Here is a 16358-nt window from a genome sequence, read left to right as displayed (position 1 = left end):
CACATGCCTCCGAACACACAGACACACAGACATAGGGGAATACAGATGCTCTAGAAAGGTGCAGGCTCCATCTTTTGTCAATTGGGCATGGGCGGTGCATCCATCCCACTCACTATCATGTGCCAGCTTAGCATCAGGGGAAGTAAAATAAAAGATCATCTGGCCAAATGGCACCTGATTGATTCACTAACAAACACTACCAGCTCATTGATTGATTAAATCCTTACCCTAAGCTCATCCTTCAATCACTCATCGAAGTCCTTAAGATGGAGCCCATTTTTCATATAAAAATGTCTATAACACTGAAGAATTGGCTTCTTCAGTTCTTTGTGGATTATCTTCCACTTGCACTGTTTATCTTACGACTACATTTTTTTTTTTGCATGTTGTCTCCTTCATTGGAATTTTAACTTTGTGAGGGCAGGGACCATATTTTTGCTTTTCTTCATATCTCCAGGACTTAACAGTCCTGGCACACAGTGAGCACTAAGTAAATTCTTCTAAGTTAGTCTAATGGGAACAAATTTATTGACAAAAAAGAGAATCAGAAACTATTATTGGCATCTGGGATAGCAAAATATGGTATCTTAAAAATTTGGGCGGGGGGAGCAGTTTGACTTTATTAGCCAAAAGCAGGCCTGACATCGTAAGTACTCTTGAGTGGGCCGGTTCTATTCTTCACCACCACCACTGGCTTCTGGCTCCGCAGGATGGCACTGGCGCTGTGCAGGGAAGCCATGCGGAGACCTTTCCGATATCTGTTCTTACGGATGATGTGCCGGAGGCTGTTGAGCGTGGCCCGGCCATTATTGTTGCTGGTGGTCCTCACAGAAGAAGTGGCAGGCTTCCTCTGACCTCCCCAACACCTCAGCACCACCCCAATACGATATCCTTGCCGTCGGCATCCGGCTTGATGTCCACCCTCTTCAGGTGGATCAGCCCCTTATAGCGGAACGAGTTTTGGGCCTTGAAGTTGTTGGGCTCGGTGCTATACGTCTGCTTGTTGCGCTTGATGAGGAAGCCGGGGCGGTTCCGGAGGATTATCCGCTGCAGATGGGCCGACATGGCAGTGGGGTGGCGGAGCGGCGACCTACCTGGCGGGGACTGCTCTCATAGCGACTCTCGGAGACGAGACGGAAAGGGCGCGCGTGTGTGTGTTGGTTTTGTTTTGTTTTGTTTTGTTTTGTTTTGTGAGGCAATTGGGGTTAAGTGACTTGCCCAGAGTCACACAGCCAGTAAGTGTTAAGTGTCTGAGGCCGGATTTGAACTCAGGTCCTCCTGATTCTAGGGCTGGTGCTCTATCCACTGCATCACCCAGCTGCCCCCTGTTGTTGTTTTTTAAAGTATCACCTAAGCAGAGGGAAGAGGGGTGGAGTGAAGGAGACACTGCTTAGGGCTTCTTCCAATTTCCTGGCTTCACTCCCATCTGCCTGCTCTGGATGATGACCTTGTCCACTCCACGTTGCTTTCCATCACAATGGCCAGGCTCTGCCTTGCCTTCTCCATCTTGGTGACCTCAGTTCTCGTTTCTTCCTAGCCCATTTGCACTCCCGTCCTGACCCTTTTTCCTCAAATCTGGTGATCACACCCCCAATCCCCAAATCTTGTATAAGGTTTCCTCCTTCTTCTCCCAGGGTAGGGAGGTGGTGAGATGAATCTGGGAAGAACCTAGTATTCATAAGAGACCGAGAAGTCAGAGTTCACAACATTTGCCTTTGAGATTTTCAGCAGATGGAGTGTTACAAGAGGCACATGCTAAAGGAAGCAGGATGAAGAATACAGATGACTCAATTTACAATTCTTTTTTTATTTCTGATTCCTTTCTTCTTCCCAATCCCATTTGCTTTATTAGAAGTGTAAGAGTGATGGAGAGAGGCTACATAGTAGGTTTTAGGAAAGGCATTTCAGGTGGGCTTTGAGATTAGGCTTTCCTTACTCTTTGGGGCAATAAAAGATGGAGAGGAGAGGAGTTTATTTACAAATGAAATGGAGAAAGAAAAAAAAACCATGTTTTTCTGTAAAAGTGGAAGGAAGGAAAGAAAGGAGGAAGGGAGGGACAAAAAGAAGAAAGGGAAGGAGGGAAGGAGGGATAGGATGAACAAAGGAAGATAACTGGAAATACATTTAACAATGAGTGGAGACACTTTAGCATATACTGTTCAAGCAACTTTCCTGACATTACTCTTGGAACCACATTGAAAATGCATGTCTGGGGCAGCTAGGTGGCACAGTGGATAGAGCACTGGTCCTGAAGTCAGGAGGACCTGAGTTCAAATCTGACCTCAGACACTTGACACTTACTAGCTGTGTGACCCTGGGCAAATCACTTAACTCCAATCACCTCTAAAGAGAGAGAGAGAGAGAGAGAAGAAAAAGAAAATACATGTCTATTCAAAAATCTTTTTGAGATTTTGTTATTGTAGTTGTTATTGTTAATACTGGAGAGAAGATATTATCATATTGGGATGTCTAATAGTAGTATTTTCACAGTTGGAGATTGTATTCATGATTGAATCCTGAAAACATAATTTCCAAATTTTCCAGCAATGTAGGTATTGACTGAGGACATTCTACTCAGAGTAACATTATGCTCTCTGGCTACTGCCCCCAGCCAGGGTTCCTCTGAGAACATCTGACCAACTTGTTTTTTGTTTTTTTTTAATTTTATTATTTTCCAGTTACATGTAAGGATAGTTTTCAACATTTGTTTCCATAGGATTTTTAGTTTCAGATTTTTTCTCCCAGCCTCTCTTTCCTCCCTCCTTCCCAGAATGGAAAGCAATCTGATATCAGTTACACATGTATAATCACATTAAACTTATTTCTGCATTAGTCATATTGTGAAAGAAGAATCAGAGTACAAGGGGAAAACCTTAAAAAAGAAGTGAAAAAAATCCCAGCCCCAAAGTAGAAACAGTATGGTTCAATCTGCATTCAGAACCCACAGTTCTTTTTTTCTGAATGTTGAGAACATTTTCTATCATGAGTTCTTTGAAATTGTTTTGGATCATTGCACTGCTGAGAAGAGCCAAGTCTATCACAATTGTTCATCATACAATGTTGTTGTTATTGTGTACAATGTTCTCCTGGTTCTGCTCCTCTAATTCAGCATCAGTTTATGTAACTCCTTCCAGATTTCTCTGAAATCCTCCTGCTCATAGTTTCTTATGGCACAATAGTATTCTATTACATTCATATACCACAACTTGTTTAGCCATTCCCCAATTAATGGGCATTCCCTTGATTTCTAATTCTTTGTCACCACAAAGAGAGCTGCTATAAATATTTTTGTACATGACCAACTTATTTCTATCTCATATCTAGATATTTTTAGTCTGTTTGCTGGAAGCAAGCTAATAAGGCATGGAACAGAACATAGGTCACATAACAAAGAATAATTAAAGGATTCATATGCAAGCTTATAGACATTCAAAAGAACTTTCCTCTCTGGTGAGCCCCCAGGAGGCTTCACAGTTACTTCATACTTTCAGTGCTGTGTTAGTGTTGGACACCTGCCAAGTGGGGAAAGAACCTGGGGTTTCTAGAGAATCCAGATGACTTCCCTTCTGGCAAGTTCCACCTTCCTTTGGTATGTAGACAATTCCCATGATTCAGCACTAGTGAAGGGGAAGGTCTAGGTGGTGCTTTACTGTTCCTTGGCTCTGCTATCTTGGGCAGCTCTTCAGCATGGTCCAGAAACTTCCTTTCCAGTCATTTGGAAACTTTGTCTTTCTGCTGATACTGCTGACACAAATGCAGTCATCCTCCAGGGAAGTTACAATAATTGTTTGCATGAAACTGCCTGTGGCCAACATGCCTTGGAACTAGTCAGCATATTTCCAGATTCTCTTGTTACCTGGATGTAGCAGTGTGCTGGTCACTGTTTAACAATTGGCTTTCTGGGTGGGAAAATGTACTCACACCACACTTTTCCAATTAATCAGTGTTATTAACAATTTCTTCATCACTTTCTTATATTTGGACAGCCAACAAAACAATAAACTAAACCCTAATTTGTAGTATTTTCTGTTTCAAGGTATAAACAGCAACTGGGGGGAAAAAGATCACTTTGGGCAGCTAGGTGGCACACTGGTCAAAGTGCTGGGTCTGGAGTAAGGAAGACCTAAGTTAAAATTTGGTTTCAGACACTTATCTGTGTGACCCTGGGTGAGAGACTTAATCTCTGTTTGCCACAGTTTTCTCATCTGTAAAATGGGGCTAATAATAGCCTCGATCTCCTGGAGCTGTTGTGAGGATCAAATGAGATAATTGTAAAATTCTTAGCATAGTGCCTTGCACAAAGCAAATGCTATGTGTTATTATCGTTATTATTGTTATTGTCATGGTCATTACTCATATAGAAAATTTAACAATTGGCCCTCTGCTTAGATGGTACACAAATGAATGTCTCAGTAAAATATCAAGATTTTCTTTCCTTCTTAAGGGAAAGTCCCCCTGCCCTAACTCCTACCTAAACTAGGATTACTGAAGTCCACTTACCTCTTTCCTATTTCAAGGTGCAAGCAGTGTATTTGCTACATGATTAGAATCTATAATGAGCAATTTTTGAAGCTGTGAATAAATACCCACCCCTTACATTTGCTTTTCCAATTTCCTTCATTCTCCTTGGTGACTTGCACCAGGTCATAAAAACTGTCTTGAAGTTAAAAAAATCATAAGCAGGCACTAAAAAATTAGAGTGGGGAGGGGGCAGAAGTTGGTGGTTGGCTGATACTCTGTGCCCTTCACATGTGAAAACATTTGAATGATTTCTTTCTTTCTTTCTTTCTTTCTTTCTTTCTTTCTTTCTTTCTTTCTTTCTTTCTTTCTTTCTTTCTTTCTTTCTTCCTTCCTTCCTTCCTTCCTTCCTTTCTTTCGTGAGGCAATTGGGGTTAAGTGACTTGCCCAGGGTCACACAGCTAGTAAGTGTCAAATGTCTGAGGCCGGATTTGAACTCAGGTACTCATGACTCCCAGGGCTGGTGCTCTATCCACTGTACCACCTAGCTGCCCCCTAATGATTTATTTCTAAAGGTTTATGTGCAAATAGTTAGACAAAGGAAAAAAAGAAAGAGTTGAATGAAATATTTCTTCAATTCATTATTTATGCAATGGTAGTTATATATTCTCAATCTATTGGTGTCATTGTCAAGTCAATAAACAACATGATGCAGAGGGAAAAGCACGGGAAAAGGAGTTAGGAGAAGTGGGTTCTTGTTATCGTGCTGCTACTTTTTACCTGAGACCTTTGATAAAACACATGATCTCTTAATCTCAGATTCTTCATCTGTAAAATGGGGCTAATAATCTCTACTCTGCCAGACTAACTGGAGTGCTGTATTACCGTGCATGCCAAAAAGAAGAGAAACCTCCAACTTTTACCATCTATTGAATCTTCTGTATCCCCCTCCTCCCAAATCTTTTAGAGTGTCAACAGATATTTGGGATGCCTTTAAACCTCCTGGGATCATTTTAAACCATAGTCACGGCATCTCTGTAAAGCTAAATCTTCCCTACCCTTTCCTCCTCCAGACATGGAAGAATACTAATTTTTTTCTCTAGGAAGAGAGTTTATAATAAGGACCATAGCACATCTTATATTAGGGAGTCCTTGACTTAAAACATGCCACTATCAAAAAAGTTTCCGAGGACTCTAAACACATATAAGGCAGGCATATATTTCTGTAAAGAAGATTTAGATAGATTGATTACAAGCCTAGATTCTAAATCCAAGATGGTCTTAGTGGACATAGATTTTTTTTTTTAAGCAGAGAAAAAAATATCATTTAATCTACAAGTATTTTAAGTGTCTACTATGTCCAGGCTACAGAGATAAAAATGCAGTAAATTAAACAATTCCTACTCACAAGAAGCTTACACTCCAACAATGAAGATGATAAGGACACATATAAGTATATACAGAATTAATGTAAAGAGAATAAATGCAAATACATAAAGGGTAATAAAGTACAGAGTAGTGTGAGCATGAGCACTAGTGAGGAGAGGGAAATGAAAGCCTTTATATAGAAGGTGACACTTAAGCCGTGTTTGGAAGGAAGAAAGGGATTCTATGTGGCAGAGGTGAGGAGGGAGTGTGCTCCAGGCATGGAAGGCTGCCAGTGCAAAGGCATGGAGATAGATGTCCTATGTGAGGAACAGAGATAAGGCCAGTTTGGCTGGATCACGGGGTATGAGAGGAGTAATGTACAATAAGGCAGAAGAGATAGGTTGTGGCCAGATTGTGAAGGGCTTTGAATGTTAAGGTAGCAAAATCAGGCCTCTGCCACTTGACTCATATTCAAGTCAGAACAGATCCAGGACAATAACTGTGGCCCACTGAACCCAGCTAAAGGGCTACTTCTCTTCAGAGCCACCAGAAGGGAAGGCGCAGGCAGGAAAGGGAAGTCCTGAAACTCAGCTGAGGGCTGCCAGTTTCATACACAGCTTGAAGAGGAATGGAAAAGTAGGAGAGGAGCTTCTGGGCTCTGACTCACTCAGCAACCTACAGTCAGGACAGTGAGGTAGGAAGGAAGGAAGGAAGGTGAAAGAGCAAAAATATCAACAAACTCTACTTACTACTTCTGGTCCACCTAGATCATAGGCTTCAAATGATGTTTACTCTTCCTTTCCCCCTCCAACAAAGGTGAGGCATTATCTTCACTTTGGAAGCTCTGCCAAGAAGAAGTGACTTATGCATCTGGGTTTGTAGGTAGGTTTATCTGACCCCATTATATGAATAAGAACCATATAGATAGATAGCTCTATCCAGTCTATGCATCTCCATGGGGACCACATTATTGAGTTGAGAGTATCCCATTCCATTCACCCGACCCATTTGGGGAGTAATCCTTTATGGGCAAGGTATTTGGGGAGTGAGGATGAGTTTTTAGTATCTCTTCTAGCCTGATAATTATAATGCGTCAGGTGTTAACTATGACATTGTGAAAGGAGTAATACTGGATAAGGGGCAGCTAGGTGGCACAGTGGATAGAGGACTGGCCCTGAAGTTGGAGGACCTGAGTTCAATTCTTACCTCAGACACTTATTAGCTGTGTGACCCATGGCAAGTCACTTAACCCCAATTGCCTTAAACATCCTGGCCATCTCCAGCCATCCTGATATATATATATCTCTTGTCACTGGATCCATATGGCTCTGGAGGAGAGAGTGAGGTTGGTGACCTTGTACAGCCCTCCCTCACTTAAAAAATCCAATTCATGATATCATCCCCATGTCATGGTTCTCTTTGGGAAAGAAGGACAAACAGCAATGCAGGATACTTGCTACTCCATCTGATGATCCCTAGCACTACCAGTTTCAGAAATCTTCATTATTAGACTGTTATGACAGGGGACTGGACTGGTTTATCTTTAAAGATGTAAGGAACTTGTTGAACAAATTGTGGAAGTCATGGTATATAGTTGGGGGGCAGTTGGCCTATTTTCAAGGACTTTAGAAGCATCCATTTCATCCATTTGTTGAGTTATAAGAGTAAGGCTCAATCACTCAATGATGCCATGTAAAGAAAAGGGACAAGATGCTTCATATTCTGATACCTTTGTCTGGTGAGGATAATTTCTGTTGTTTATTAGATGTGGAAAAAATCCTGGATACCTTAAATTAACCAATCAATCAAAAGATTTCAACTACATGTAAAAGGAAGTGGGTCCAGATTGGTTGAGGGACTTGGTCACACCTTGTGGGACTTGTATAAAATCAGAAAAAAATAGTTGAGAATTGGGAGTTTGAATGTCTGCTGGCATAGAAGAGAGCCCTTCTAGTCAAGCTTCTGAGAAGGAAACACATGGGAGGTGGGAGTAGGGGTGAAGGTGAGGGTGGGGAGACTCTTGGTTTTGTTTCTGGTCTCCTTTCCTCCTACCTTAACCAGAGCAGAAGCTTGTGAACTTCAGTCAGATAATTGACATCCCGATTCTAGCATTGTCTCTAGAATAGCTGACAAATGTCTGCATATGAATGGAGGACAACTAGGCACACTGTAGAAATTCCATTTCAAATATCTATAAGGAGTCTGGCAGAGAAGCTATAGTATGCCTAAAGGTAACTTCATGAGGACCCCAGAAAGGGGAGAAGCAAACTTTCAGCAACAAGGAAGTTTGAATTACTCCTTTGCCACATGGACTCTCTAAGCTTAAATCTACTTTCTCCTGGACTTCCTATGTATCAGTGAGACAGAGTGTATCATAAATCTTGGAGGGGAAGATGTTTTATACCAAATGCACTTATAATGCCACTTTAGTAAATACTACCTTCTAAAAGCTAATTAAGTCTGATTAACTAATGTATATCAGCCAATAATCTTGAGGAGAAGTCCCACCCCCTTCCCTAAGTGGGGTCCTATGAGCTATAATATTAGGAAGCTACCTCTTCTACTCGAACCCTGAGGGGAATCATAGTAGTCACCTTTTGGGGGACCCAGCCTGCCTGTGAAGATGTAGGTTGGGAGGATAGCTTCAAAGAATAAGCTATATAACAAATGCTTGCTAAGGGCTTACTATTTAAAAGGTGCTGTATTTGGCACTGTCCAGCAAACAGAAACGAGGAACACACACACATACACACACACACAGAGTCCTTATCCTAAAAGACTGTACAATTTAGCAGGAATCATATATATAAAAATACCTACAATATAAGTCAGCATGTGATAAGTGACATAGGTAAGGTACAAAGTGTTATAGATGTTCAGAGGAAGAAGTAATTATTTCCAAATTGGGGGATGGGGGGTGTGGAGACCAGGAAAGTTTTTATAAAGAAAGCCTGGATCTGAACCTTGAAGTATGGGTAGGATTTTAAAAAATCTTATTTTTATTGGTACTGAGATCAAGGGTATGATGATCCCCAAAATAGAATGAAATCACAGATCGTGAAAATTGAGGTGGTTGATGAACTGGCCAAAGTATTTGAGAGAATATGTGTATTGAAGTCCTTAGATGTGAGAGGATGGGTTGGGGTAGAGAGGAAAACTGTTAGTAAAGTATGGAACTTCTTGGGAAAGGTGTGTGAATGAATAACCTAGGGGTTATAACAGCAACATATATCTGGATAGGGTTATCTTGTTGGATAGAGGAAACCACAGAAGAGTGCAGGTTATTGAATGGTAGTGGAAAAAGGAGAGTCTGTAAATTGCAGTGATAAGCAAGGTGCAAGCCTACTCTTCTTGGTCCAGTGTGCCAGGTCCCATGAAAGAAGGGTCACCTAATACTGGAGAGAATATCTATGAGTACAGCATCTTCTGTAAGGAGCCAGATTTTCATGAGTGCAGGATGGAAAGAATGTGAAAGGAAGAGGTCTGATATGAAGGGCAGTTTACTAACAATAGAATGGAGGTGGGGTGTCTAAAGAGCAGGGATTCATGGGGCTGCTGGTGGTGGTGGTGGTAGGACTAAGAGACTAAGGTAATGGTAGCAGGGAAAGGGAGTTTTCTCCTAGGCCAGGGACTACTAACATGTGTGTGTGTGTGTGTGTGTGTGTGTGTGAGAGAGAGAGAGAGAGAGAGAGAGAGAGAGAGAGAGAGAGAGAGAGAGAGAGAGAGTGAGTGAGTGATGGATACCTTTGTCAGTCTGATAAAGCCCTTTTCAGAATAATGTTTTTAAATGTATTTGAAATACATAGGCTTACACAAAACCCTAATTCTATTAAAATACAATTATTCAAATTTTTTAAAAAAATTCACTCACCCCGTGCTCGCTTCTGCAGCACATATACTAAAATTGGAACGATACAGAGAAGATTAGCATGGCCCCTGCGCAAGGATGACACGCAAATTCGTGAAGCGTTCCATATTTTAAAAAAAAAATTCACTCACCCCCAAGTGAAGAACTCCTGTTTTAGAGGTAGGCAGCCTTCAACTTGCCAGGTATTCTGAAAAGAAGAGGAAAGAATCTGTATCCTTTTCAGTAGGTACAAGGAGGCCTGGTTCTTGGATGATTCTATTTTCTAAGCTTGCCCTGTTTCTATATCTATATCAATATCTCCATCTCCATATATATATAAATCTATTTCTGTGTGTGTCTGTGGGTTGGAAGCAGCAGGTTATAAGGTACAAGGTTGAAGCACTAAATGCTAGGCCCTGTTCATGGGACAATGTGGGAAATTTGGGGCCATGACAGTCAGGGAGAGGTGAGTCTTTGCTGGTTCACTCACTCTTTTCAATCAGTGGGGGAGAAAACAATAGAAATCTCTAGGATACCAAGATAACACTTGGATAGTTCATTTATTATTTCTTATTCTTGCTACAAGAGCCAAACTCCTCTTATGGTTATATAGTTTGTGTGTTTGTGCATTTCCTTGATGCTATCTTTTACACCATTGTACCACTCTTCATGCATAAGTCACTGTGCCTTCTTCCATCCCCAAGGCATCTTCCCGTTGCCCTTTGGATCACCTGCAATTCTAGATAGCCCTGTTCCATGATTCACAGTGCTTTCAGCAATCCTAGATAGCTGGCTGCTGTGAAAAGACCGTGTATTTAGTACCAGTTGGAGAAAACCTGGATGAATTCCAAAATGATACCAAGGACTTAGGAAGGCAAATAGTTTTTTCAGGGCTTTATACCCTTTTGGAAATAGCTTAAAAACAAAAAGAAAAATTAGGTCTGCACAGGAGAAAGAAAGACCGAGTTGATGCTCATTGAAGTAAAAGTGCTGGGAAATATGAACATTTCATACACAATCACAGATGGAAAATGAATTGGCAACATGAGGTTAGCTTCACCTGGCAAGGATATGACTGATATAAATTGCTTAAATGAAAGACAGTATTTCTGAGACCAATATTTGTTTGCCTGTCACAGAAGAGCAAAATACTTAGGGGCAGAGTGAAAGAATATTTATCCAGTTGACAATCAAATGAAAATATGATGGGTCCAGAGAAAGAACATGGATTGGATTTTTTTTTCAGTACCCTCAATTTAACCAGCAAAAACTCTTTTGAGATACATCTTTCTCAAAACCTTTAAAACAAAGAATTTCTTTTCTTGCATGCTATCATAAGTTAGTACCACGAAATTATTGTGTCAGAGGTTGAGGAAGCCTATGAAGGAGGAATAGCTGTGTGCCAGAGGTTCAAAGACACAGCTGCTCTCAGATGCCCATAGCTGACAATTATACCCTGGGACTGTTTACAGGTTTTAGGAAGCAGCCTCAGATATTGTGTTGGGCTCCTAGTTGCTTGTTTAACATTCCCCCTCCCCCAATATAAAGGAGTACTCAGGATTAACTCCCAACCTGTTAATTGGTGGATCAGGTCTGCCTACCAAATCATCCTTTGAGGTTGTGGAATAGGAAGGCTCTGGAGAATGGGGTGAAAATGGAAAGTTTGTGTTACATTTGAAGTGATTAGTAGTGTGAGTCCAAGAGGGAGAGAAAATTTTATTAGAGAGTGATTTGACTATATAGGAGCTGAATGTGAATCAATGGACTTAATGAGTGAATTAGTGTATGTAAAAAGGAGTATGTTCAGGTAAGCATCCTCCAGTAGTTTGACAAGAAAAAAGAGAAGACCAGAGAATTAAGATACTTCACAGGGGCAGAAGACCTTCCACCCTGTTTAACAAGCCAGTGAGTTTGAATGAATGCTGATCCTAGTATCTCTCTACAATTCTATTTTTGTGTCTATTGTCATCGATGACAAACCCTGGCAGATGCTCTATCTGAATGGAGTAGTTATGAACCCTTAGTAGTCTCAGCATGGTACAAGAAAGTGCTTAGGAGAAAGATCCAAGTGGACACATAGCCAGAGAGTCAGAATAAGAATATGAATATATTCATGACACTTAGTGAAGTATACATGACTGTGAACAACAAACGTCTGACATGTTGGTTTAGTTCCATTTCAAAAGCAAACTCTAATGACAAATATTATAGATTATAAAAATAGACACAAAGAAGAATGAAGACAGTGAAAAACATAATCAGAGCTCTTAGTATCCTGACTAAATGTCATCTTACAAAAACTTTCAAGTGACTTCATCAGTTTTAATTTAAGTAATAGAATTGACAAGATGGCAGAATAGTTGGAATTTTTGTTGCTGTTGTCAAGATATCCACCATGATGTTATCTGTCCTCTTTGAAAATGAAGGGTGAACAACAATCATTGAAACAGCTGTTTTCTAAAAATCCCTCCAACCTAGAAAGCCCCTGAAGAAGTAAATATGTGCCAAATGTATAGCAAATTAAACTGAGTCTGTGATAAAAAGAAAGAATACATTGTATAAGGTAAGAACCTTATGAAATAACATCTGAGAACTTAAATATTTAAAACTCTAATTCACTATCTTCATCCCCAGTTCACCCCACTGCTGGTCACTAACTTGGTCTGAACTCTCTCTCAATCCCACTACTCTCTCCTACAAGAGTTGGAAGACATTGACATTGATTTTGCCAAGCATTATAAAGGAAAGAGAGTATAATTTGTATGGGAGGTAGGTGGGAGAGAGATGCTACTGCACAGAGAAGAGGGGAAAGGACTTCTGTGCCCTGAGAGAAAGGGGAATAGAATCTGAACTAGGGTTAGTCTTTTCCTTCTGAAACTTAGTATGGGAAGGGAGTTAGCTGGGCTCTGACATCCCTAATTTTTGGTGATGGAGAAGAAATCATGCCAGAGAAAAAGTCAATGTTGGGGGAAGCTAGGTGGCTCAGTGGATAAAGAACTGGCCCTGGATTCAAGAGGACCTGAGTTCAAAGCCAGCCTCAGACACTTGACACTTACTAGCTGTGTGGCCCTGGGAAAGTAACTTAACCCTCATTGCCCCGCAAAAAAAGAAAAAAGTCAATGACAGTAGTAGAAATGAAGTATGGAAAGGAGGGGAGAGAGGAAAGGAAAAGAGTGAGAGAAAAAAGCTACTTGTTTATATTATAAGAAAAAGACCCAAAGACAAAAAGTTTGAGAGAGAAATGTTAGCCATAAGCCTATCTCACAAGCAGATTAACTAATAGTGAGACTCATAAAAGAAAAGAAGAAAAAATGAGTAAAAATTCCAAAAATAAGCTGTACAAGTTAAAAAGTGTTGTACTGCAAAGGAAAATGATAATGAAATACAAAATGGAAAAGATAATTCTACAAAACATTCCAAGATCATGAAACAAGAAGTAACCCCAGATTGGTTCAAAAGAGATATTCAACTTTTAAAGAAGTTGTTAAAATGGAAATTCGGTCATAAGTCAGTGTTTTCAAAGCAGAATTAATGAAGATAAACAGTAGTGTATGGGGGCAGCTTGGTGGCACAGTGTATAAAACACCAGCTCTGGATTCAGGAGGACCTGAGTTCAAATCTGGCCTCAGACACTTGACACTTACTAGCTGTGTGACCCTGAGCAAATCACTTAACCCTCATCTCCCTGCAAAAACTAAACTAAACTAAAATAAACAAAAAACAAAAACAAAAACAAAACAAAACAAAAAACAGCAGTGTAGATGCCTTAGGACTCACAGTGAAGAATCTTTCCCAAAAAGTGGGGGATCTGAAAAACAATGAAAGATTTGGAATTAGAAAATGTTTAAGCAGAAGAAAACTTGGTGAAAAAGAATTGAAAGACAAAGACTTTGAGAGAGCACATGCCTTCTATAAAAGTCAGAGTAAGTGGTCTTGAAGATGGTATATGTGGACATAACAAGTAGTATAATAGTTCTCCCAGGAGAATATGCTAAATTTAAAAAAATTAATATCATATTGCAAGAACAATAATACAAGGGACCCACCTAAATTTTTTGAACACAGAAAATGAAGTATTGATTGATTGAGTCCACAGACTACTGCTAGAGAAAATTTCAAGCTGCAAACTCCAGGGCCAGTAGTAGTTAAGTTTCAGAATTACATTATGTCACTGATTGAACTTTTAAAAATCTGGTTGTTGAATTTTGATGAGTCATTAAAAAGTCACTATTTCATATAAAAACTATAGGCAATTATGCGCTGTGTTTAACAAACCATTGTTTCTTCTCTTTAAGCCCAAACACCAGACTTTGTTGTAATTTTTCATTGTTAATTTATGTCTGCTTTGGATACTACTTCCTACCTCCTGCCTTTCATAAATTTCTACTTATCTCACTGGTTCATAGTTTTAGATAATTTGGGCTAAGTTGTTGATCTCCATATGTTCAGCTTCTTAGGAAAAAAAAGTGCAGATGTTTTATATGTGGCCCACAACACTTCTGTGTGTAGCCTGAACCAGATTAAAATGTAATTGGGAAATATTTACCAAGATAAGTAAAAGTACAATAAAACATAGATAATATTAATATGTGGTTTTTCAAGTCAGTATATAGTCCAGAAGGATTCTTATGTATGATTTATTGGCCCCTATTTCCATTTGAGTGCAACACCACAGTTTTACATCATAGTCATTTCCAGCTATAACCTCCCTGATACTCAGCCTTCTCCTCCTCTCCGCCACACCTCAAGTACATTCTCTTAAAACAAAGAAAAACTGTTAAACAAAAACAACCAACAATATAGCAGGCTTGTTGAATGGGGTATTCAACAGTTTGTACCCATAATCCAGCACTTCTCCAATAAAAAGGAGAAAATTAATTTCCTTATCTCTTGGGGAGAGACAAGATTGGTTATTGAAATTGCATAGTGCTTGACTTGTTTTTAGTATTCTTTTTCTTTACATTATTGTAGTCATTGTATGTATTTATTTCCTGTTTCTGCTTACTTTATATGAATATCTTAGGTATACCTCTCTATGATCCCCAAATTGGTAAGGGTTCAATTAGGGACCCTACTTAGTCCCAGTTCTTTCTTAGCTTTGAATTGAGCAGACCCAAGAACAGTACAACATGTTTCCTACCTAAATAAAATATGTGATCAACTTAGGACAACATTCATTCAAAGTGCTTTACCTACATTATCTCCTTTGATCATTCAGCAGACATTAGCTGATTGCCTCCTTGGTGCAAAGCACAGTGTGGGGTGCTCTATCTGCTGCCTGACATTAGATGAAAAATTCAAATGAACAGTCAGTCCATAGTGTTGTAATGAAGGCTGTTATTTTATTCCTCACAGACTGATTGAAAAGTATATTGACTTCTTACTGAGGTCTTCACCTATGTAAAACTAAGACATTTATAAATTCTAATAATTATTTAGCAGTTATTTGCGTGGCATATTAGTAAGTGTGTTGGGGAAAAATTATAACAAAAACACAAATCCAGGAAATGCTTGAATTTGGCAATATTATAAACTTTCCTCAGTATTAATTCAAGTACCAAATATTAAATTGGATTTCTTCCAAACATAGGAATCTGATTTTTTTCCTTTTTATTTTGCTCCTCAGTGATAATGGTCCAGATCTTAGCTCATCTATCCATTAGTTGAATACAATATGTATATTCCCTTACCTTCCCTTGCTTTCCCTTTTTTCCAACTTGCTTTCTCTTGCTTTCCCATTTCAATATACATAATAGAAAGGGGAAAAAAAGACTCTATATGAAACTGTGAGTCTCTATTATGCACAACTTCCTTCTCAGTTATATAACACATTCAACATGTAACTTTCAAAGCTGTCATATTTGTTTGTGGTTCCTTTTGTCCTTCCTTCTGTTCTTGTATTTTAAAAAAATGTTTTAATTATTCACAGGTTTTTCTATCATTTATTCATTTTCTGGACAGTAGAGGGGCAACCCTGTCCATACCTTCTCCTTTTCTTCTACCTCTTTCGCCAAATTAAAAAAAAATCAAACCCTTCTAACAAATTTGCATAATCAAGCAAAACACATTCCATTGACTTTGTCTGAAAACGTGTCTCATTCTGCATCTTGAGTCTATCAGTTCTCTGTCAGCAGATGGGTAGCATGCATCATCTGGAATCTTGGTTGGTCACTGCACTGATCAGAGGTCTTTAGATCTTTCCAAATTGTAGAAATATAGTTTTAAAAAAGATCTACTCAGTCTTCCAGGAATGCCTAGATGTTTAACTCCTAAAAAACCCTCTTGATAGCAGAACCATAGAGGGGGAAATATTTAATAATATAGAGAAATATTGAATAATATAGAATAATATTTACATTTTGGTTCTCACTCTTTTTGTTTTTTATCATTACATTTGTAGTTTTCAACATTTTTTGCAAGATTTTAAGTTCTAAATTTTCTCCCTCCTCCCTCTCCAAGACAGCAAGCAATCTGATATAAGTTATACAGTACCATCATGTTAAACATATTTCCACAGTAGTCATGTTACAAAAGAAAACTCAGAACAAAAGGGAAAAACCACAAGAAAGAAAAAACAAAATAAAACACATGAAAATGTTATGCCTCCATCTTCATTTAGACTCCCTAGTTCTTGTTCTGGATGTGGAGAGCACTTTCCATTGTGTCTTTTGGAATTGAAAAGAGC

At 39.3% G+C, this 16358-nt stretch overlaps 1 non-coding gene and 1 pseudogene across 1 annotated transcript; one reads left to right on the top strand and one right to left on the bottom strand.

The window, feature by feature from the left end:
* Positions 1–622: 622 nt before the first annotated feature.
* Positions 623–1065, bottom strand: LOC122752618 (annotated as a pseudogene).
* An 8635-nt stretch (positions 1066–9700) lies between these two features.
* LOC122737439 lies at positions 9701–9807 on the top strand. Its single transcript, XR_006354274.1, has one exon. It is a non-coding gene; the product is annotated as a U6 spliceosomal RNA (small nuclear RNA).
* Positions 9808–16358: the final 6551 nt, after the last annotated feature.

The sequence above is a fragment of the Dromiciops gliroides genome, chromosome 1 (assembly GCF_019393635.1).
Source record: "Dromiciops gliroides isolate mDroGli1 chromosome 1, mDroGli1.pri, whole genome shotgun sequence".
Classification (NCBI taxonomy): domain Eukaryota; kingdom Metazoa; phylum Chordata; class Mammalia; order Microbiotheria; family Microbiotheriidae; genus Dromiciops; species Dromiciops gliroides.
The sequence above is the reverse complement of the archived record's forward strand: the minus strand, read 5'-3'. Positions and strand labels throughout refer to the sequence as shown.